A 20,226-nucleotide genomic window follows, 5' to 3' on the forward strand; every position below is an offset into this window, starting at 1 on the left:
GGGGAAGCATGTGATTCAGCAGCTACCAGTGGGCTTCGTGCGGCGGAGATTTTGTGGCTGGTAGCGGAATTGATAACAGAGGGTCGTTAAGAGAAGCCTGCATGCAGTAGGCAAAGGAGTAATGTTTGCCGGCGGGGGACGTGCGGCGATTAACCTGTGCGGTAGTGAAAAGGAGTTAAAAAGAAGGAAGTGTGCGGATGCGGAAAGAATGGAATAATTGTGGTAGGCTGCCGGCTGAGTAGTTTGGTGAATGTTTGGTGTGGGTGCGGCGCTGCCGATTGGATGGTGGTGCTGCAGTGTGAGTCAGATAAAAAAAAAAAAAACAGGAGTAGGATCCAATGGGACTAACTGGCATGTATAGACGCGTGTAATGCAAAAGGGCTGTTTTTGTTCGCGGCTCTCGCTTATGGCCATACCACCCTGAACACGCCCGATCTCGTCTGATCTCGGAAGCTAAGCGGGGTAGGGTCTGGTTAGTACTTGGATGGGAGACTGCCTGGGAATACCACGTGCTGTAAGCTTTTCTCACTTTTACTTTATACAGGGGGCGCTCCACTTCACGATTAATTTAAATCTATCACTCCCCTTCCATTTTACTATTTTATATATATATTTTTATTTTCTCTCTTTCATAAAGGCAGCTTTTACACACCGTTTTACTCTAAATACTGCCTGGTAATTCTAGATGCTGTAAGCTGTTCGTGCCTTTATTCCACCAGGGCGCGATCTTCTCACAAACTTGAAAACTGTCACTCCCCATTCACGTTTTACAACTTATTGTTAATGATAAAGAGACAGCTTTTTACACACAGTTTTAAACAAAGTACTGATATTATTCCTCTTCAACTGACCGCTTTGTTTTCTATGCAAAAACCACTTCGCCACAGAAGACTCGATATTATTGGCATAGCAAGTTCTGCTCTTCTCCTTTCAAAACTTGCTAAAAGCTGTATTTAAAAGAACAGGTTGGCCGGGGTAATTCACACCCTTCAATGCCAGCTTAATGTTTAGGTTAGTGGGAATCACAGAGGAATTAGGGATGGAAACTTCTTTGCTGGTGGTAGAAGCGGTCTGGTGAATTTTTAGAGAGAAGAGGCCGTCGATGTTTGAATGTAGAAAATTGTTCTGGCTGCAGCCTGCAGTATGGACTTGTTGGTGTGTGTAGCTCCCAGTGTTCTGACAGCGCGACGTTTTGGGGAAGCATGTGATTCAGCAGCTACCAGTGGGCTTCGTGCGGCGGAGATTTTGTGGCTGTTAGCGGAGTTGATAACAGAGGGTCGTTAAGAGAAGCCTGCATGCAGTAGGCAAAGGAGTAATGTTTGCCGGCGGGGGACGTGCGGCGATTAACCTGTGCGGTAGTGAAAAGGAGTTAAAAATAAGGAAGTGTGCGGATGCGGAAAGAATGGAATAATTGTGGTAGGCTGCCGGCTGAGTAGTTTGGTGAATGTTTGGTGTGGGTCCGGCGCTGCCGATAGGATGGTGGTGCTGCAGTGTGAGTCAGATAAAAAAAAAAAAAAAACCAGGAGTAGGATCCAATGGGACTAACTGGCATGTATAGACGCGTGTAATGCAAAAGGGCTGTTTTTGGTCGCGTCTCTCGCTTATGGCCATACCACCCTGAACACGCCCGATCTCATCCGATCTCGGAAGCCAAGCAGGGTAGGGTCTGGTTAGTACTTGGATGGGAGACCTCCTGGGAATACCAGGTGCTGTAAGCTTTTCTCACTTTTACTTTATACAGGGGGCGCTCCACTTCACGATTAATTTAAATCTATCACTCCCCTTCCATTTTACTATTTTATATATATATATATATATATATATATATATATATATATATATATATATATATTTTTTTTTTTATTTTATTATTTTTTTTCTCTCATTCATAAAGGCAGCTTTTACACACCGTTTTACTCTAAATACTGCCTGGTAATTCTATGTGCTGTAAGCTGTTCGTGCCTTTATTCCACCAGGGCGCGATCTTCTCACAAACTTGAAGACTGTCACTCCCCATTCACGTTTTACAACTTATTGTTAATAATAAAGAGACAGCTTTTTACACACAGTTTTAAACAAAGTACTGATATAATTCCTCTTAAACTCACCGCTTTGTTTTCTATGCAAAAACCACTTCGCCACAGAATATTCGATATTATTGGCATATTATCTGCTCTTCTCCTCCTTTCAAAACTTGCTAAAAGCTGTATTTAAAAGAGCAGGTTGGCCGGGGTAATTCACACCCTTCAATGCCAGCTTAATGTTTAGGTTAGTGGGAATCACAGAGGAATTAGGGATGGAAACTTCTTTGCTGGTGGTAGAAGCGGTCTGGTGAATTTTTAGAGAGAAGAGGCCGTCGATGTTTGAATGTAGAAAATTGTTTTGGCTGCAGCCTGCAGTATGGACTTGTTGGTGTGTGTAGCTCTCAGTGTTCTGACAGCGCGACGTTTTGGGGAAGCATGTGATTCAGCAGCTACCAGTGGGCTTCGTGCGGCGGAGATTTTGTGGCTGTTAGCGGAGTTGATAACAGAAGGTCATTAAGAGAAGCCTGCATGCGGTAGGCAAAGGAGTAATGTTTGCCGGCGGGGGACGTGCGGCGATTAACCTGTGCGGTAGTGAAAAGGAGTTAAAGAGAAGGAAGTGTGCGGATGCAGAAAGAATGGAATAATTGTGGTAGGCTGCCGGCTGAGTAGTTTGGTGAATGTTTGGTATGGTTCCGGCACTGCCGATTGGATGGTGGGGCTGCAGTGTGAGTCAGATAAAAAAAAAAAAAAAAAACAGGAGTAGGATCCACTTGGACTAACTGGCATGTATAGAGGCGTGTAATGCAAAAGGACTGTTTTTGGTAGTTTTTCTCGCTCACGGCCGTACCACCCTGAACACGCCCGATCTCGTCTGATCTCCGAAGCCAAGCAAGGTAGGGTCTGGTTAGTACTTGGATGGGAGACCTACTGGGAATACCAGGTGCTGTAAGCTTTTCTCACTTTTACTTTATACAGGGGGCGCTCCACTTCACGATTAATTTAAATCTATCACTCCCCTTCCATTTTACTATTTTATATATATATTTTTATTTTCTCTCTTTCATAAAGGCAGCTTTTACACACCGTTTTACTCTAAATACTGCCTGGTAATTCTAGGTGCTGTAAGCTGTTCGTGCCTTTATTCCACCAGGGCGCGATCTTCTCACAAACTTGAAAACTGTCACTCCCCATTCACGTTTTACAACTTATTGTTAATGATAAAGAGACAGCTTTTTACACACAGTTTTAAACAAAGTACTGATATTATTCCTCTTCAACTGACCGCTTTGTTTTCTATGCAAAAACCACTTCGCCACAGAAGACTCGATATTATTGGCATAGCAAGTTCTGCTCTTCTCCTTTCAAAACTTGCTAAAAGCTGTATTTAAAAGAACAGGTTGGCCGGGGTAATTCACACCCTTCAATGCCAGCTTAATGTTTAGGTTAGTGGGAATCACAGAGGAATTAGGGATGGAAACTTCTTTGCTGGTGGTAGAAGCGGTCTGGTGAATTTTTAGAGAGAAGAGGCCGTCGATGTTTGAATGTAGAAAATTGTTCTGGCTGCAGCCTGCAGTATGGACTTGTTGGTGTGTGTAGCTCCCAGTGTTCTGACAGCGCGACGTTTTGGGGAAGCATGTGATTCAGCAGCTACCAGTGGGCTTCGTGCGGCGGAGATTTTGTGGCTGTTAGCGGAGTTGATAACAGAGGGTCGTTAAGAGAAGCCTGCATGCAGTAGGCAAAGGAGTAATGTTTGCCGGCGGGGGACGTGCGGCGATTAACCTGTGCGGTAGTGAAAAGGAGTTAAAAATAAGGAAGTGTGCGGATGCGGAAAGAATGGAATAATTGTGGTAGGCTGCCGGCTGAGTAGTTTGGTGAATGTTTGGTGTGGGTCCGGCGCTGCCGATAGGATGGTGGTGCTGCAGTGTGAGTCAGATAAAAAAAAAAAAAAAACCAGGAGTAGGATCCAATGGGACTAACTGGCATGTATAGACGCGTGTAATGCAAAAGGGCTGTTTTTGGTCGCGTCTCTCGCTTATGGCCATACCACCCTGAACACGCCCGATCTCATCCGATCTCGGAAGCCAAGCAGGGTAGGGTGTGGTTAGTACTTGGATGGGAGACCTCCTGGGAATACCAGGTGCTGTAAGCTTTTCTCACTTTTACTTTATACAGGGGGCGCTCCACTTCACGATTAATTTAAATCTATCACTCCCCTTCCATTTTACTATTTTATATATATATATATATATATATATATATATATATATATATATATATATATATATATATATATATATATATTTTTTTTTTTTCTCTCATTCATAAAGGCAGCTTTTACACACCGTTTTACTCTAAATACTTCCTGGTAATTCTAGGTGCTGTAAGCTGTTCGTGCCTTTATTCCACCAGGGCGCGATCTTCTCACAAACTTGAAGACTGTCACTCCCCATTCACGTTTTACAACTTATTGTTAATGATAAAGAGACAGCTTTTTACACACAGTTTTAAACAAAGTACTGATATTATTCCTCTTCAACTGACCGCTTTGTTTTCTATGCAAAAACCACTTCGCCACAGAAGACTCGATATTATTGGCATAGCAAGTTCTGCTCTTCTCCTTTCAAAACTTGCTAAAAGCTGTATTTAAAAGAACAGATTGGCCGGGGTAATTCACACCCTTCAATGCCAGCTTAATGTTTAGGTTAGTGGGAATCACAGAGGAATTAGGGATGGAAACTTCTTTGCTGGTGGTAGAAGCGGTCTGGTGAATTTTTAGAGAGAAGAGGCCGTCGATGTTTGAATGTAGAAAATTGTTCTGGCTGCAGCCTGCAGTATGGACTTGTTGGTGTGTGTAGCTCCCAGTGTTCTGACAGCGCGATGTTTTGGGGAAGCATGTGATTCAGCAGCTACCAGTGGGCTTCGTGCGGCGGAGATTTTGTGGCTGTTAGCGGAGTTGATAACAGAGGGTCGTTAATAGAAGCCTGCATGCAGTAGGCAAAGGAGTAATGTTTGCCGGCGGGGGACGTGCGGCGATTAACCTGTGCGGTAGTGAAAAGGAGTTAAAAAGAAGGAAGTGTGCGGATGCGGAAAGAATGGAATAATTGTGGTAGGCTGCCGGCTGAGTAGTTTGGTGAATGTTTGGTGTGGGTCCGGCGCTGCCGATTGGATGGTGGGGCTGCAGTGTGAGTCAGATAAAAAAAAAAAAGAACATTAGTAGTATCCAATGGGACCAACTGGCATGTATAGAGGCGTGTAATGCAAAAGGGCTGTTTTTGGTAGCTTCTCTTGCTTACGGCCATACCACCCTGAACACGCCCGATCTCATCTGATCTTGGAAGCTAAGCAGGGTAGGGTCTGGTTAGTACTTGGATGGGAGACCACCTGGGAATACCAGGTGCTGTAAGCTTTTCTCACTTTTACTTTATACAGGGGGCGCTCCACTTCACGATTAATTTAAATCTATCACTCCCCTTCCATTTTACTATTTTATATATATTTTTTTTTTTTTTTTCTCTCATTCATAAAGGCAGCTTTTAGAAACCGTTTTACTCTAAATACTTCCTGGTAATTCTAGGTGCTGTAAGCTGTTCGTGCCTTTATTCCACCAGGGCGCGATCTTCTCACAAACTTGAAGACTGTCACTCCCCATTCACGTTTTACAACTTATTGTTAATGATAAAGAGACAGCTTTTTACACACAGTTTTAAACAAAGTACTGATATTATTCCTCTTCAACTGACCGCTTTGTTTTTTATGCAAAAACCACTTCGCCACAGAAGACTCGATATTATTGGCATAGCAAGTTCTGCTCTTCTCCTTTCAAAACTTGCTAAAAGCTGTATTTAAAAGAACAGATTGGCCGGGGTAATTCACACCCTTCAATGCCAGCTTAATGTTTAGGTTAGTGGGAATCACAGAGGAATTAGGGATGGAAACTTCTTTGCTGGTGGTAGAAGCGGTCTGGTGAATTTTTAGAGAGAAGAGGCCGTCGATGTTTGAATGTAGAAAATTGTTCTGGCTGCAGCCTGCAGTATGGACTTGTTGGTGTGTGTAGCTCCCAGTGTTCTGACAGCGCGACGTTTTGGGGAAGCATGTGATTCAGCAGCTACCAGTGGGCTTCGTGCGGCGGAGATTTTGTGGCTGTTAGCGGAGTTGATAACAGAGGGTCGTTAAGAGAAGCCTGCATGCAGTAGGCAAAGGAGTAATGTTTGCCGGCGGGGGACGTGCGGCGATTAACCTGTGCGGTAGTGAAAAGGAGTTAAAAAGAAGGAAGTGTGCGGATGCGGAAAGAATGGAATAATTGTGGTAGGCTGCCGGCTGAGTAGTTTGGTGAATGTTTGGTGTGGGTCCGGCGCTGCCGATTGGATGGTGGTGCTGCAGTGTGAGTCAGATAAAAAAAAAAAAAAAAAACAGGAGTATGATCCAATGGGACTAACTGGCATGTATAGATGCGTGTAATGCAAAAGGGCTGTTTTTGGTCACGTCTCTCGCTTATGGCCATACCACCCTGAACACGCCCGATCTCATCCGATCTCGGAAGCCAAGCAGGGTAGGGTCTGGTTAGTACTTGGATGGGAGACCTCCTGGGAATACCAGGTGCTGTAAGCTTTTCTCACTTTTACTTCATACAGGGGGCGCTCCACTTCACGATTAATTTAAATCTATCACTCCCCTTCCATTTTACTATTTTATATATATATATATATTTTTCTCTCATTCATAAAGGCAGCTTTTACACACCGTTTTACTCTAAATACTTCCTGGTAATTCTAGGTGCTGTAAGCTGTTCGTGCCTTTATTCCACCAGGGCGCGATCTTCTCACAAACTTGAAGACTGTCACTCCCCATTCACGTTTTACAACTTATTGTTAATGATAAAGAGACAGATTTTTACACACAGTTTTAAACAAAGTACTGATATTATTCCTCTTCAACTGACCGCTTTGTTTTCTATGCAAAAACCACTTCGCCACAGAAGACTCGATATTATTGGCATAGCAAGTTCTGCTCTTCTCCTTTCAAAACTTGCTAAAAGCTGTATTTAAAAGAACAGATTGGCCGGGGTAATTCACACCCTTCAATGCCAGCTTAATGTTTAGGTTAGTGGGAATCACAGAGGAATTAGGGATGGAAACTTCTTTGCTGGTGGTAGAAGCGGTCTGGTGAATTTTTAGAGAGAAGAGGCCGTCGATGTTTGAATGTAGAAAATTGTTCTGGCTGCAGCCTGCAGTATGGACTTGTTGGTGTGTGTAGCTCCCAGTGTTCTGACAGCGCGACGTTTTGGGGAAGCATGTGATTCAGCAGCTACCAGTGGGCTTCGTGCGGCGGAGATTTTGTGGCTGTTAGCGGAGTTGATAACAGAGGGTCGTTAAGAGAAGCCTGCATGCAGTAGGCAAAGGAGTAATGTTTGCCGGCGGGGGACGTGCAGCGATTAACCTGTGCGGTAGTGAAAAGGAGTTAAAAAGAAGGAAGTGTGCGGATGCGGAAAGAATGGAATAATTGTGGTAGGCTGCCGGCTGAGTAGTTTGGTGAATGTTTGGTGTGGGTCCGGCGCTGCCGATTGGATGGTGGGGCTGCAGTGTGAGTCAGATAAAAAAAAAAAAAAAAACCAGGAGTAGGATCCAATGGGACTAACTGGCATGTATAGACGCGTGTAATGCAAAAGGGCTGTTTTTGGTCACGTCTCTCGCTTATGGCCATTCCACCGTGAACACGCCCGATCTCATCCGATCTCGGAAGCCAAGCAGGGTAGGGTCTGGTTAGTACTTGGATGGGAGACCTCCTGGGAATACCAGGTGCTGTAAGCTTTTCTCACTTTTACTTTATACAGGGGGCGCTCCACTTCACGATTAATTTAAATCTATCACTCCCCTTCCATTTTACTATTTTATATATATATATATTTTTCTCTCATTCATAAAGGCAGCTTTTACACACCGTTTTACTCTAAATACTTCCTGGTAATTCTAGGTGCTGTAAGCTGTTCGTGCCTTTATTCCACCAGGGCGCGATCTTCTCACAAACTTGAAGACTGTCACTCCCCATTCACGTTTTACAACTTATTGTTAATGATAAAGAGACAGCTTTTTACACACAGTTTTAAACAAAGTACTGATATTATTCCTCTTCAACTGACCGCTTTGTTTTCTATGCAAAAACCACTTCGCCACAGAAGACTCGATATTATTGGCATAGCAAGTTCTGCTCTTCTCCTTTCAAAACTTGCTAAAAGCTGTATTTAAAAGAACAGATTGGCCGGGGTAATTCACACCCTTCAATGCCAGCTTAATGTTTAGGTTAGTGGGAATCACAGAGGAATTAGGGATGGAAACTTCTTTGCTGGTGGTAGAAGCGGTCTGGTGAATTTTTAGAGAGAAGAGGCCGTCGATGTTTGAATGTAGAAAATAGTTCTGGCTGCAGCCTGCAGTATGGACTTGTTGGTGTGTGTAGCTCCCAGTGTTCTGACAGCGCGACGTTTTGGGGAAGCATGTGATTCAGCAGCTACCAGTGGGCTTCGTGCGGCGGAGATTTTGTGGCTGTTAGCGGAGTTGATTACAGAGGGTCGTTAAGAGAAGCCTGCATGCAGTAGGCAAAGGAGTAATGTTTGCCGGCGGGGGACGTGCAGCGATTAACCTGTGCAGTAGTGAAAAGGAGTTAAAAAGAAGGAAGTGTGCGGATGCGGAAAGAATGGAATAATTGTGGTAGGCTGCCGGCTGAGTAGTTTGGTGAATGTTTGGTGTGGGTCCGGCGCTGCCGATTGGATGGTGGGGCTGCAGTGTGAGTCAGATAAAAAAAAAAAAAAACCAGGAATAGGATCCAATGGGACTAACTGGCATGTATAGACGCGTGTAATGCAAAAGGGCTGTTTTTGGTAGCATCTCTCGCTTATGGCCATACCACCCTGAACACGCCCGATCTCGTCTGATCTCGGAAGCCAAGCAGCGTAGGGTCTGGTTAGTACTTGGATGGGAGACCTCCTGGGAATACCAGGTGCTGTAAGCTTTTCTCACTTTTACTTTATACAGGGGGCGCTCCACTTCACGATTAATTTAAATCTATCACTCCCCTTCCATTTTACTATTTTATATATATATATATTTTTCTCTCATTCATAAAGGCAGCTTTTACACACCATTTTACTCTAAATACTTCCTGGTAATTCTAGGTGCTGTAAGCTGTTCGTGCCTTTATTCCACCAGGGCGCGATCTTCTCACAAACTTGAAGACTGTCACTCCCCATTCACGTTTTACAACTTATTGTTAATGATAAAGAGACAGCTTTTTACACACAGTTTTAAACAAAGTACTGATATTATTCCTCTTCAACTGACCGCTTTGTTTTCTATGCAAAAACCACTTCGCCACAGAAGACTCGATATTATTGGCATAGCAAGTTCTGCTCTTCTCCTTTCAAAACTTGCTAAAAGCTGTATTTAAAAGAACAGATTGGCCGGGGTAATTCACACCCTTCAATGCCAGCTTAATGTTTAGGTTAGTGGGAATCACAGAGGAATTAGGGATGGAAACTTCTTTGCTGGTGGTAGAAGCAGTCTGGTGAATTTTTAGAGAGAAGAGGCCGTCGATGTTTGAATGTAGAAAATAGTTCTGGCTGCAGCCTGCAGTATGGACTTGTTGGTGTGTGTAGCTCCCAGTGTTCTGACAGCGCGACGTTTTGGGGAAGCATGTGATTCAGCAGCTACCAGTGGGCTTCGTGCGGCGGAGATTTTGTGGCTGTTAGCGGAGTTGATAACAGAGGGTCGTTAAGAGAAGCCTGCATGCAGTAGGCAAAGGAGTAATGTTTGCCGGCGAGGGACGTGCAGCGATTAACCTGTGCGGTAGTGAAAAGGAGTTAAAAAGAAGGAAGTGTGCGGATGCGGAAAGAATGGAATAATTGTGGTAGGCTGCCGGCTGAGTAGTTTGGTGAATGTTTGGTGTGGGTCCGGCGCTGCCGATTGGATGGTGGTGCTGCAGTGTGAGTCAGATAAAAAAAAAAAAAAACCAGGAGTATGATCCAATGGGACTAACTGGCATGTATAGACGCGTGTAATGCAAAAGGGCTGTTTTTGGTCACGTCTCTCGCTTATGGCAATACCACCCTGAACATGACCGATCTCATCCGATCTCGGAAGCCAAGCAGGGTAGGGTCTGGTTAGTACTTGGATGGGAGACCTCCTGGGAATACCAGGTGCTGTAAACTTTTCTCACTTTTACTTTATACAGGGGGCGCTCCACTTCACGATTAATTTAAATCTATCACTCCCCTTCCATTTTACTATTTTATATATATATATATTTTTCTCTCATTCATAAAGGCAGCTTTTACACACCATTTTACTTTAAATACTTCCTGGTAATTCTAGGTGCTGTAAGCTGTTCGTGCCTTTATTCCACCAGGGCGCGATCTTCTCACAAACTTGAAGACTGTCACTCCCCATTCACGTTTTACAACTTATTGTTAATGATAAAGAGACAGCTTTTTACACACAGTTTTAAACAAAGTACTGATATTATTCCTCTTCAACTGACCGCTTTGTTTTCTATGCAAAAACCACTTCGCCACAGAAGACTCGATATTATTGGCATAGCAAGTTCTGCTCTTCTCCTTTCAAAACTTGCTAAAAGCTGTATTTAAAAGAACAGATTGGCCGGGGTAATTCACACCCTTCAATGCCAGCTTAATGTTTAGGTTAGTGGGAATCACAGAGGAATTAGGGATCGAAACTTCTTTGCTGGTGGTAGAAGCGGTCTGGTGAATTTTTAGAGAGAAGAGGCCGTCGATGTTTGAATGTAGAAAATTGTTCTGGCTGCAGCCTGCAGTATGGACTTGTTGGTGTGTGTAGCTCCCAGTGTTCTGACAGCGCGACGTTTTGGGGAAGCATGTGATTCAGCAGCTACCAGTGGGCTTCGTGCGGCGGAGATTTTGTGGCTGTTAGCGGAGTTGATAACAGAGGGTCGTTAAGAGAAGCCTGCATGCAGTAGGCAAAGGAGTAATGTTTGCTGGCGGGGGACGTGCAGCGATTAACCTGTGCAGTAGTGAAAAGGAGTTAAAAAGAAGGAAGTGTGCGGATGCGGAAAGAATGGAATAATTGTGGTAGGCTGCCGGCTGAGTAGTTTGGTGAATGTTTGGTGTGGGTCCGGCGCTGCCGATTGGATGGTGGGGCTGCAGTGTCAGTCAGATAAAAAAAAAAAAAAAACCAGGAGTAGGATCCAATGGGACTAACTGGCATGTATAGACGCGTGTAATGCAAAAGGGCTGTTTTTGGTAGCATCTCTCGCTTACGGCCATACCACCCTGAACACGCCCGATCTCATCCGATCTCGGATGCCAAGCAGGGTAGGGTCTGGTTAGTACTTGGATGGGAGATCTCCTGGGAATGCCAGGTGCTGTAAGCTTTTCTCACTTTTACTTTATACAGGGGGCGCTCCACTTCACGATTAATTTAAATCTATCACTCCCCTTCCATTTTACTATTATATATATATATATATATATATATATATATATTTCTCTCATTCATAAAGGCAGCTTTTACACACCATTTTACTTTAAATACTTCCTGGTAATTCTAGGTGCTGTAAGCTGTTCGTGCCTTTATTCCACCAGGGCGCGATCTTCTCACAAACTTGAAGACTGTCACTCCCCATTCACGTTTTACAACTTATTGTTAATGATAAAGAGACAGCTTTTTACACACAGTTTTAAACAAAGTACTGATATTATTCCTCTTCAACTGACCGCTTTGTTTTCTATGCAAAAACCACTTCGCCACAGAAGACTCGATATTATTGGCATAGCAAGTTCTGCTCTTCTCCTTTCAAAACTTGCTAAAAGCTGTATTTAAAAGAACAGATTGGCCGGGGTAATTCACACCCTTCAATGCCAGCTTAATGTTTAGGTTAGTGGGAATCACAGAGGAATTAGGGATGGAAACTTCTTTGCTGGTGGTAGAAGCGGTCTGGTGAATTTTTAGAGAGAAGAGGCCGTCGATGTTTGAATGTAGAAAATAGTTCTGGCTGCAGCCTGCAGTATGGACTTGTTGGTGTGTGTAGCTCCCATTGTTCTGACAGCGCGACGTTTTGGGGAAGCATGTGATTCAGCAGCTACCAGTGGGCTTCGTGCGGCGGAGATTTTGTGGCTGTTAGCGGAGTTGATAACAGAGGGTCGTTAAGAGAAGCCTGCATGCAGTAGGCAAAGGAGTAATGTTTGCCGGCGGGGGACGTGCGGCGATTAACCTGTGCGGTAGTGAAAAGGAGTTAAAAAGAAGGAAGTGTGCGGATGCGGAAAGAATGGAATAATTGTGGTAGGCTGCCGGCTGAGTAGTTTGGTGAATGTTTGGTGTGGGTCCGGCGCTGCCGATTGGATGGTGGTGCTGCAGTGTGAGTCAGATAAAAAAAAAAAAAAAACCAGGAGTATGATCCAATGGGACTAACTGGCATGTATAGACGCGTGTAATGCAAAAGGGCTGTTTTTGGTCACGTCTCTCGCTTATGGCCATACCACCCTGAACACGCCCGATCTCATCCGATCTCGGATGCCAAGCAGGGTAGGGTCTGGTTAGTACTTGGATGGGAGATCTCCTGGGAATGCCAGGTGCTGTAAGCTTTTCTCACTTTTACTTTATACAGGGGGCGCTCCACTTCACGATTAATTTAAATCTATCACTCCCCTTCCATTTTACTATTTTATATATATATATATATATATATATTTCTCTCATTCATAAAGGCAGCTTTTACACACCATTTTACTTTAAATACTTCCTGGTAATTCTAGGTGCTGTAAGCTGTTCGTGCCTTTATTCCACCAGGGCGCGATCTTCTCACAAACTTGAAGACTGTCACTCCCCATTCACGTTTTACAACTTATTGTTAATGATAAAGAGACAGCTTTTTACACACAGTTTTAAACAAAGTACTGATATTATTCCTCTTCAACTGACCGCTTTGTTTTCTATGCAAAAACCACTTCGCCACAGAAGACTCGATATTATTGGCATAGCAAGTTCTGCTCTTCTCCTTTCAAAACTTGCTAAAAGCTGTATTTAAAAGAACAGATTGGCCGGGGTAATTCACACCCTTCAATGCCAGCTTAATGTTTAGGTTAGTGGGAATCACAGAGGAATTAGGGATGGAAACTTCTTTGCTGGTGGTAGAAGCGGTCTGGTGAATTTTTAGAGAGAAGAGGCCGTCGATGTTTGAATGTAGAAAATTGTTCTGGCTGCAGCCTGCAGTATGGACTTGTTGGTGTGTGTAGCTCCCAGTGTTCTGACAGCGCGACGTTTTGGGGAAGCATGTGATTCAGCAGCTACCAGTGGGCTTCGTGCGGCGGAGATTTTGTGGCTGTTAGCGGAGTTGATAACAGAGGGTCGTTAAGAGAAGCCTGCATGCAGTAGGCAAAGGAGTAATGTTTGCCGGCGGGGGACGTGCAGCGATTAACCTGTGCAGTAGTGAAAAGGAGTTAAAAAGAAGGAAGTGTGCGGATGCGGAAAGAATGGAATAATTGTGGTAGGCTGCCGGCTGAGTAGTTTGGTGAATGTTTGGTGTGGGTCCGGCGCTGCCGATTGGATGGTGGGGCTGCAGTGTGAGTCAGATAAATAAAAAAAAAAAACCAGGAGTAGGATCCAATGGGACTAACTGGCATGTATAGACGCGTGTAATGCAAAAGGGCTGTTTTTGGTAGCATCTCTCGCTTACGGCCATCCCACCCTGAACACGCACGATCTCGTCTGATCTCGGAAGCCAAGCAGGGTAGGGTATGGTTAGTACTTGAATGGGAGACCTCCTGGGAATACCAGGTGCTGTAAGCTTTTCTCACTTTTACTTAAAACGGGGGGCGCTCCACTTCACGATTAATTTAAATCTATCACTCCCCTTCCATTTTACTATTTTATATATATATATATATATATATATATATATATATATATATATATATTTTTTTTTTTTTTTTTTTTTTTTTCTCTCATTCATAAAGGCAGCTTTTACACACCGTTTTACTCTAAATACTTCCTGGTAATTCTAGGTGCTGTAAGCTGTTCGTGCCTTTATTCCACCAGGGCACGATCTTCTCACAAACTTGAAGACTGTCACTCCCCATTCACGTTTTACAACTTATTGTTAATGATAAAGAGACAGCTTTTTACACACAGTTTTAAACAAAGTACTGATATTATTCCTCTTCAACTGACCGCTTTGTTTTCTATGCAAAAACCACTTCGCCACAGAAGACTCGATATTATTTGCATAGCAAGTTCTGCTCTTCTCCTTTCAAAACTTGCTAAAAGCTGTATTTAAAAGAACAGATTGGCCGGGGTAGTTCACAGCCTTCAATGCCAGCTTAATGTTTAGGTTAGTGGGAATCACAGAAGAATTAGGGATGGAAACTTCTTTGCTGGTGGTAGAAGCGGTCTGGTGAATTTTTAGAGAGAAGAGGCCGTCGATGTTTGAATGTAGAAAATTGTTCTGGCTGCAGCCTGCAGTATGGACTTGTTGGTGTGTGTAGCTCCCAGTGTTCTGACAGCGCGACGTTTTGGGGAAGCATGTGATTCAGCAGCTACCAGTGGGCTTCGTGCGGCGGAGATTTTGTGGCTGTTAGCGGAGTTGATAACAGAGGGTCGTTAAGAGAAGCCTGCATGCAGTAGGCAAAGGAGTAATGTTTGCTGGCGGGGGACGTGCAGCGATTAACCTGTGCAGTAGTGAAAAGGAGTTAAAAAGAAGGAAGTGTGCGGATGCGGAAAGAATGGAATAATTGTGGTAGGCTGCCGGCTGAGTAGTTTGGTGAATGTTTGGTGTGGGTCCGGCGCTGCCGATTGGATGGTGGGGCTGCAGTGTCAGTCAGATAAAAAAAAAAAAAAAACCAGGAGTAGGATCCAATGGGACTAACTGGCATGTATAGACGCGTGTAATGCAAAAGGGCTGTTTTTGGTAGCATCTCTCGCTTACGGCCATCCCACCCTGAACACGCCCGATCTCGTCTGATCTCGGAAGCCAAGCAGGGTAGGGTCTGGTTAGTACTTGGATGGGAGACCTCCTGGGAATACCAGGTGCTGTAAGCTTTTCTCACTTTTACTTTAAACGGGGGGCGCTCCACTTCACGATTAATTTAAATCTATCACTCCCCTTCCATTTTACTATTTTATATATATATATATTTTTCTCTCATACATAAAGGCAGCTTTTACACACCATTTTACTTTAAATACTTCCTGGTAATTCTAGGTGCTGTAAGCTGTTCGTGCCTTTATTCCTCCAGGGCGCGATCTTCTCACAAACTTGAAGACTGTCACTCCCCATTCACGTTTTACAACTTATTGTTAATGATAAAGAGACAGCTTTTTACACACAGTTTTAAACAAAGTACTGATATTATTCCTCTTCAACTGACCGCTTTGTTTTCTATGCAAAAACCACTTCGCCACAGAAGACTCGATATTATTGGCATAGCAAGTTCTGCTCTTCTCCTTTCAAAACTTGCTAAAAGCTGTATTTAAAAGAACAGATTGGCCGGGGTAATTCACACCCTTCAATGCCAGCTTAATGTTTAGGTTAGTGGGAATCACAGAGGAATTAGGGATGGAAACTTCTTTGCTGGTGGTAGAAGCGGTCTGGTGAATTTTTAGAGAGAAGAGGCCGTCGATGTTTGAATGTAGAAAATAGTTCTGGCTGCAGCCTGCAGTATGGACTTGTTGGTGTGTGTAGCTCCCATTGTTCTGACAGCGCGACGTTTTGGGGAAGCATGTGATTCAGCAGCTACCAGTGGGCTTCGTGCGGCGGAGATTTTGTGGCTGTTAGCGGAGTTGATAACAGAGGGTCGTTAAGAGAAGCCTGCATGCAGTAGGCAAAGGAGTAATGTTTGCCGGCGGGGGACGTGCGGCGATTAACCTGTGCGGTAGTGAAAAGGAGTTAAAAAGAAGGAAGTGTGCGGATGCGGAAAGAATGGAATAATTGTGGTAGGCTGCCGGCTGAGTAGTTTGGTGAATGTTTGGTGTGGGTCCGGCGCTGCCGATTGGATGGTGGTGCTGCAGTGTGAGTCAGATAAAAAAAAAAAAAAAACCAGGAGTATGATCCAATGGGACTAACTGGCATGTATAGACGCGTGTAATGCAAAAGGGCTGTTTTTGGTCACGTCTCTCGCTTATGGCCATACCACCCTGAACACGCCCGATCTCATCCGATCTCGGATGCCAAGCAGGGTAGGGTCTGGTTAGTACTTGGATGGGAGATCTCCTGGGAATGCCAGGTGCTGTAAGCTTTTCTCACTTTTACTTTATACAGGGGGCGCTCCACTTCACGATTAATTTAAATCTATCACTCCCCTTCCATTTTACTATTTTATATATATATATATATATATATATATATATATTTCTCTCATTCATAAAGGCAGCTTTTACACACCATTTTACTTTAAATACTTCCTGGTAATTCTAGGTGCTGTAAGCTGTTCGTGCCTTTATTCCACCAGGGCGCGATCTTCTCACAAACTTGAAGACTGTCACTCCCCATTCACGTTTTACAACTTATTGTTAATGATAAAGAGACAGCTTTTTACACACAGTTTTAAACAAAGTACTGATATTATTCCTCTTCAACTGACCGCTTTGTTTTCTATGCAAAAACCACTTCGCCACAGAAGACTCGATATTATTGGCATAGCAAGTTCTGCTCTTCTCCTTTCAAAACTTGCTAAAAGCTGTATTTAAAAGAACAGATTGGCCGGGGTAATTCACACCCTTCAATGCCAGCTTAATGTTTAGGTTAGTGGGAATCACAGAGGAATTAGGGATGGAAACTTCTTTGCTGGTGGTAGAAGCGGTCTGGTGAATTTTTAGAGAGAAGAGGCCGTCGATGTTTGAATGTAGAAAATTGTTCTGGCTGCAGCCTGCAGTATGGACTTGTTGGTGTGTGTAGCTCCCAGTGTTCTGACAGCGCGACGTTTTGGGGAAGCATGTGATTCAGCAGCTACCAGTGGGCTTCGTGCGGCGGAGATTTTGTGGCTGTTAGCGGAGTTGATAACAGAGGGTCGTTAAGAGAAGCCTGCATGCAGTAGGCAAAGGAGTAATGTTTGCCGGCGGGGGACGTGCAGCGATTAACCTGTGCAGTAGTGAAAAGGAGTTAAAAAGAAGGAAGTGTGCGGATGCGGAAAGAATGGAATAATTGTGGTAGGCTGCCAGCTGAGTAGTTTGGTGAATGTTTGGTGTGGGTCCGGCGCTGCCGATTGGATGGTGGGGCTGCAGTGTGAGTCAGATAAAAAAAAAAAAAAAACCATGAGTAGGATCCAATGGGACTAACTGGCATGTATAGACGCGTGTAATGCAAAAGGGCTGTTTTTGGTAGTATCTCTCGCTTACGGCCATCCCACCCTGAACACGCCCGATCTCGTCTGATCTCGGAAGCCAAGCAGGGTAGGGTATGGTTAGTACTTGGATGGGAGACCTCCTGGGAATACCAGGTGCTGTAAGCTTTTCTCACTTTTACTTAAAACGGGGGGCGCTCCACTTCACGATTAATATAAATCTATCACTCCCCTTCCATTTTACTATTTTATATATATATATATATATATATATATATATATATATTTTTTTTTTTTTTTTCTCTCATTCATAAAGGCAGCTTTTACACACCGTTTTACTCTAAATACTTCCTGGTAATTCTAGGTGCTGTAAGCTGTTCGTGCCTTTATTCCACCAGGGCGCGATCTTCTCACAATCTTGAAGACTGTCACTCCCCATTCAAGTTTTACAACTTATTGTTAATAACAAAGAGACAGCTTTTTACACACAGTTTTAAACAAAGTACTGATATAATTCCTCTTCAACTCATCGCTTTGTTTTCTATGCAAAAACCACTTCACCACAGAAGACTCGATATTATTGGCTTAGCAAGGTCTGCTCTTCTCCTCCTTTCAAAACTTGCTAAAAGCTGTATTTAAAAGAGCAGGTTGGCCGGGGTAATTCACACCCTTCAATGCCAGCTTAATGTTTAGGTTAGTGGGAATCACAGAGGAATTAGGGATGGAAACTTCTTTGCTGGTGGTAGAAGCGGTCTGGTGAATTTTTAGAGAGAAGAGGCCGTCGATGTTTGAATGTAGAAAATTGTTCTGGCTGCAGCCTGCAGTATGGACTTGTTGGTGCGTGTAGCTCCCAGTGTTCTGACAGCACGACGTTTTGGGGAAGCATGTGATTCAGCAGCTACCAGAGGGCTTCGTGCGGCGCAGATTTTGTGGCTGTTAGCGGAGTTGATAGCAGAGGGTCGTTAAGAGAAGCCTGCATGCGGTAGGCAAAGGAGTAATGTTTGCCGGCGGGGGACGTGCGGCGATTAACCTGTGCGGTAGTGAAAATGACTTAAAGAGAAGGAAGTGTGCGGATGCGGAAAGAATGGAATAATTGTGGTAGGGTGCCGGCTGAGTAGTTTGGTGAATGTTTGGTGTGGGTCCGGCGCTGCCGATTGGATGGTGGTGCTGCAGTGTGAGTCAGATTAAAAAAAAAAAAACAGGTGTAGGATCCAATGGGACTATCTGGCATGTATAGACGCGTGTAATGCAAAAGTGCTGTTTTTGGTAGTGTCTTTCGCTTACGGCCGTACCTCCCTGAACACACCCGATCTCGTCCGATCTCGGAAGCTAAGCAGGGTAAGGTCTGGTTAGTACTTGGAAGGGAGACCACCTGGGAATACCAGGTGCTGTAAGCTTTTCTCACTTTTACTTTATACAGGGGGCGCTCCACTTCACGATTAATTTAAATCTATCACTCCCCTTCCATTTTACTATTTTATATATATATATATATTTTTTCTCTCTTTCATAAAGGCAGCTTTTAGAAACCGTTTTACTCTAAATACTGCCTGGCAATTCTAGGTGCTGTAAGCTGTTCGTGCCTTTATTCCACCAGGACGCGATCTTCTCACAAACTTGAAGACTGTCACTCCCCATTCACGTTTTACAACTTATTGTTAATGATAAAGAGACAGCTTTTTACACACAGTTTTAAACAAAGTACTGATATAATTCCTCTTCAACTCACCGCTTTGTTTTCTATGCAAAAACCACTTCACCATAGAAGACTCGATAATATTGGCATAGCAAGGTCTGCTCTTCTCCTCCTTTCAAAACTCGCTAAAAGCTGTATTTAAAAGAGCAGGCTGGCCGGGGTAATTCACATCCTTCAATGCCAGATTAATGTTTTGGTTGGTGGGAATCACAGAGGAATTAGGGATGGAAACTTCTTTGCTGGTGGTAGAAGCGTTCTGGTGAATTTTTAGAAAGAAGAGGCCGTCGATGTTTGAATGTAGAAAATTGTTCTGGCTGCAGCCTGCAGTATGGACTTGTTGGCGTGTGTAGCTCCCAGTGTTCTGACAGCGCGACATTTTGGGGAAGCATGTGATTCAACAGCTACCAGTGGGCTTCGTGCGGCGGAGATTTTGTGGCTGTTAGCGGAGTTGATAACAGAGGGTCGTTAAGAGAAGCCTGCATGCGGTAGGCAAAGGAGTAATGTTTGCTGGCGGGGGACGTGCGGCGATTAACCTGTGCGGTAGTGAAAAGGAGTTAAAGAGAAGGAAGTGTGCGGATGCGGAAAGAATGGAATAATTGTGGTAGGCTGCCGGCTGAGTAGTTTGGTGAATGTTTGGTGTGGTTCCGGCACTGCCGATTGGATGGTGGGGCTGCAGTGTGAGTCAGATAAAAAAAAAAAAAAAACAGGAGTAGGATCCAATGGGACTAACTGGCATGTATAGACGCGTGTAATGCAAAAGGGCTATTTTTGGTGGCGTCTCTCGCTTATGGCCATACCACCCTGAACGCGCCCGCTCTCGTCTGATCTCGGAAGCTAAGCAGGCTAGGCTCTGGTTAGTACTTCGATGGGAGACCACCTGGGAATACCAGGTGCTGTAAGCTTTCCTCACTTTTACTTTATACAGGGGGCGCTCCACTTCACGATTAATTTAAATCTATCACTCCCCTTCCATTTTACTATTTTATATATATATATATATATATATATATATATATATATATATATATATATATATATTTTTTTTTTTTTTTTCTCTCATTCATAAAGGCAGCTTTTAGAAACCGTTTTACTCTAAATACTTCCTGGTAATTCTAGGTGCTGTAAGCTGTTCGTGCCTTTATTCCACCAGGGCGCAATATTCTCACAAACTTGAAGACTGTCACTCCCCATTCACGTTTTACAACTTATTG

At 43.9% G+C, this 20,226-nt stretch overlaps 2 protein-coding genes, 16 non-coding genes and 1 pseudogene across 18 annotated transcripts in view; 17 read left to right on the forward strand and 2 right to left on the reverse strand.

Annotated features, from left to right (window-relative positions):
• LOC125715120 (uncharacterized) overlaps nt 1-20,226 on the reverse strand; it is a 1,180,389-nt gene that overhangs the window by 339,429 nt on the left and 820,734 nt on the right. The window lies entirely within an intron of this gene.
• LOC125715114 (uncharacterized) overlaps nt 1-20,226 on the reverse strand; it is a 935,270-nt gene that overhangs the window by 92,542 nt on the left and 822,502 nt on the right. The gene's annotated exons all lie outside the window — the stretch shown is intronic.
• LOC125736902 (5S ribosomal RNA) lies at nt 403-521 on the forward strand. The gene has a single exon (XR_007396169.1). It is a non-coding gene; the product is annotated as a 5S ribosomal RNA (ribosomal RNA).
• LOC125732769 (5S ribosomal RNA) lies at nt 1,600-1,718 on the forward strand. The gene has a single exon (XR_007392137.1). It is a non-coding gene; the product is annotated as a 5S ribosomal RNA (ribosomal RNA).
• Nucleotides 2,858-2,976, forward strand: LOC125731670 (5S ribosomal RNA; annotated as a pseudogene).
• LOC125735002 (5S ribosomal RNA) lies at nt 4,055-4,173 on the forward strand. Its single transcript, XR_007394303.1, has one exon. It is a non-coding gene; the product is annotated as a 5S ribosomal RNA (ribosomal RNA).
• Nucleotides 5,312-5,430, forward strand: LOC125732923 (5S ribosomal RNA). Its single transcript, XR_007392286.1, has one exon. It is a non-coding gene; the product is annotated as a 5S ribosomal RNA (ribosomal RNA).
• Nucleotides 6,514-6,632, forward strand: LOC125732770 (5S ribosomal RNA). Its single transcript, XR_007392138.1, has one exon. It is a non-coding gene; the product is annotated as a 5S ribosomal RNA (ribosomal RNA).
• LOC125735674 (5S ribosomal RNA) lies at nt 7,713-7,831 on the forward strand. Its single transcript, XR_007394967.1, has one exon. It is a non-coding gene; the product is annotated as a 5S ribosomal RNA (ribosomal RNA).
• Nucleotides 8,908-9,026, forward strand: LOC125735633 (5S ribosomal RNA). The gene has a single exon (XR_007394927.1). It is a non-coding gene; the product is annotated as a 5S ribosomal RNA (ribosomal RNA).
• Nucleotides 10,103-10,221, forward strand: LOC125728827 (5S ribosomal RNA). Its single transcript, XR_007389409.1, has one exon. It is a non-coding gene; the product is annotated as a 5S ribosomal RNA (ribosomal RNA).
• On the forward strand, nt 11,299-11,417 carry LOC125735582 (5S ribosomal RNA). Its single transcript, XR_007394876.1, has one exon. It is a non-coding gene; the product is annotated as a 5S ribosomal RNA (ribosomal RNA).
• Nucleotides 12,509-12,627, forward strand: LOC125736179 (5S ribosomal RNA). Its single transcript, XR_007395464.1, has one exon. It is a non-coding gene; the product is annotated as a 5S ribosomal RNA (ribosomal RNA).
• On the forward strand, nt 13,713-13,831 carry LOC125731143 (5S ribosomal RNA). Its single transcript, XR_007391428.1, has one exon. It is a non-coding gene; the product is annotated as a 5S ribosomal RNA (ribosomal RNA).
• Nucleotides 14,961-15,079, forward strand: LOC125734236 (5S ribosomal RNA). Its single transcript, XR_007393557.1, has one exon. It is a non-coding gene; the product is annotated as a 5S ribosomal RNA (ribosomal RNA).
• LOC125736181 (5S ribosomal RNA) lies at nt 16,157-16,275 on the forward strand. Its single transcript, XR_007395467.1, has one exon. It is a non-coding gene; the product is annotated as a 5S ribosomal RNA (ribosomal RNA).
• Nucleotides 17,369-17,487, forward strand: LOC125736326 (5S ribosomal RNA). The gene has a single exon (XR_007395607.1). It is a non-coding gene; the product is annotated as a 5S ribosomal RNA (ribosomal RNA).
• Nucleotides 18,598-18,716, forward strand: LOC125735875 (5S ribosomal RNA). Its single transcript, XR_007395159.1, has one exon. It is a non-coding gene; the product is annotated as a 5S ribosomal RNA (ribosomal RNA).
• Nucleotides 19,799-19,917, forward strand: LOC125731197 (5S ribosomal RNA). Its single transcript, XR_007391479.1, has one exon. It is a non-coding gene; the product is annotated as a 5S ribosomal RNA (ribosomal RNA).

The sequence above is a fragment of the Brienomyrus brachyistius genome, chromosome 2 (assembly GCF_023856365.1).
Source record: "Brienomyrus brachyistius isolate T26 chromosome 2, BBRACH_0.4, whole genome shotgun sequence".
NCBI lineage: Eukaryota > Metazoa > Chordata > Actinopteri > Osteoglossiformes > Mormyridae > Brienomyrus > Brienomyrus brachyistius.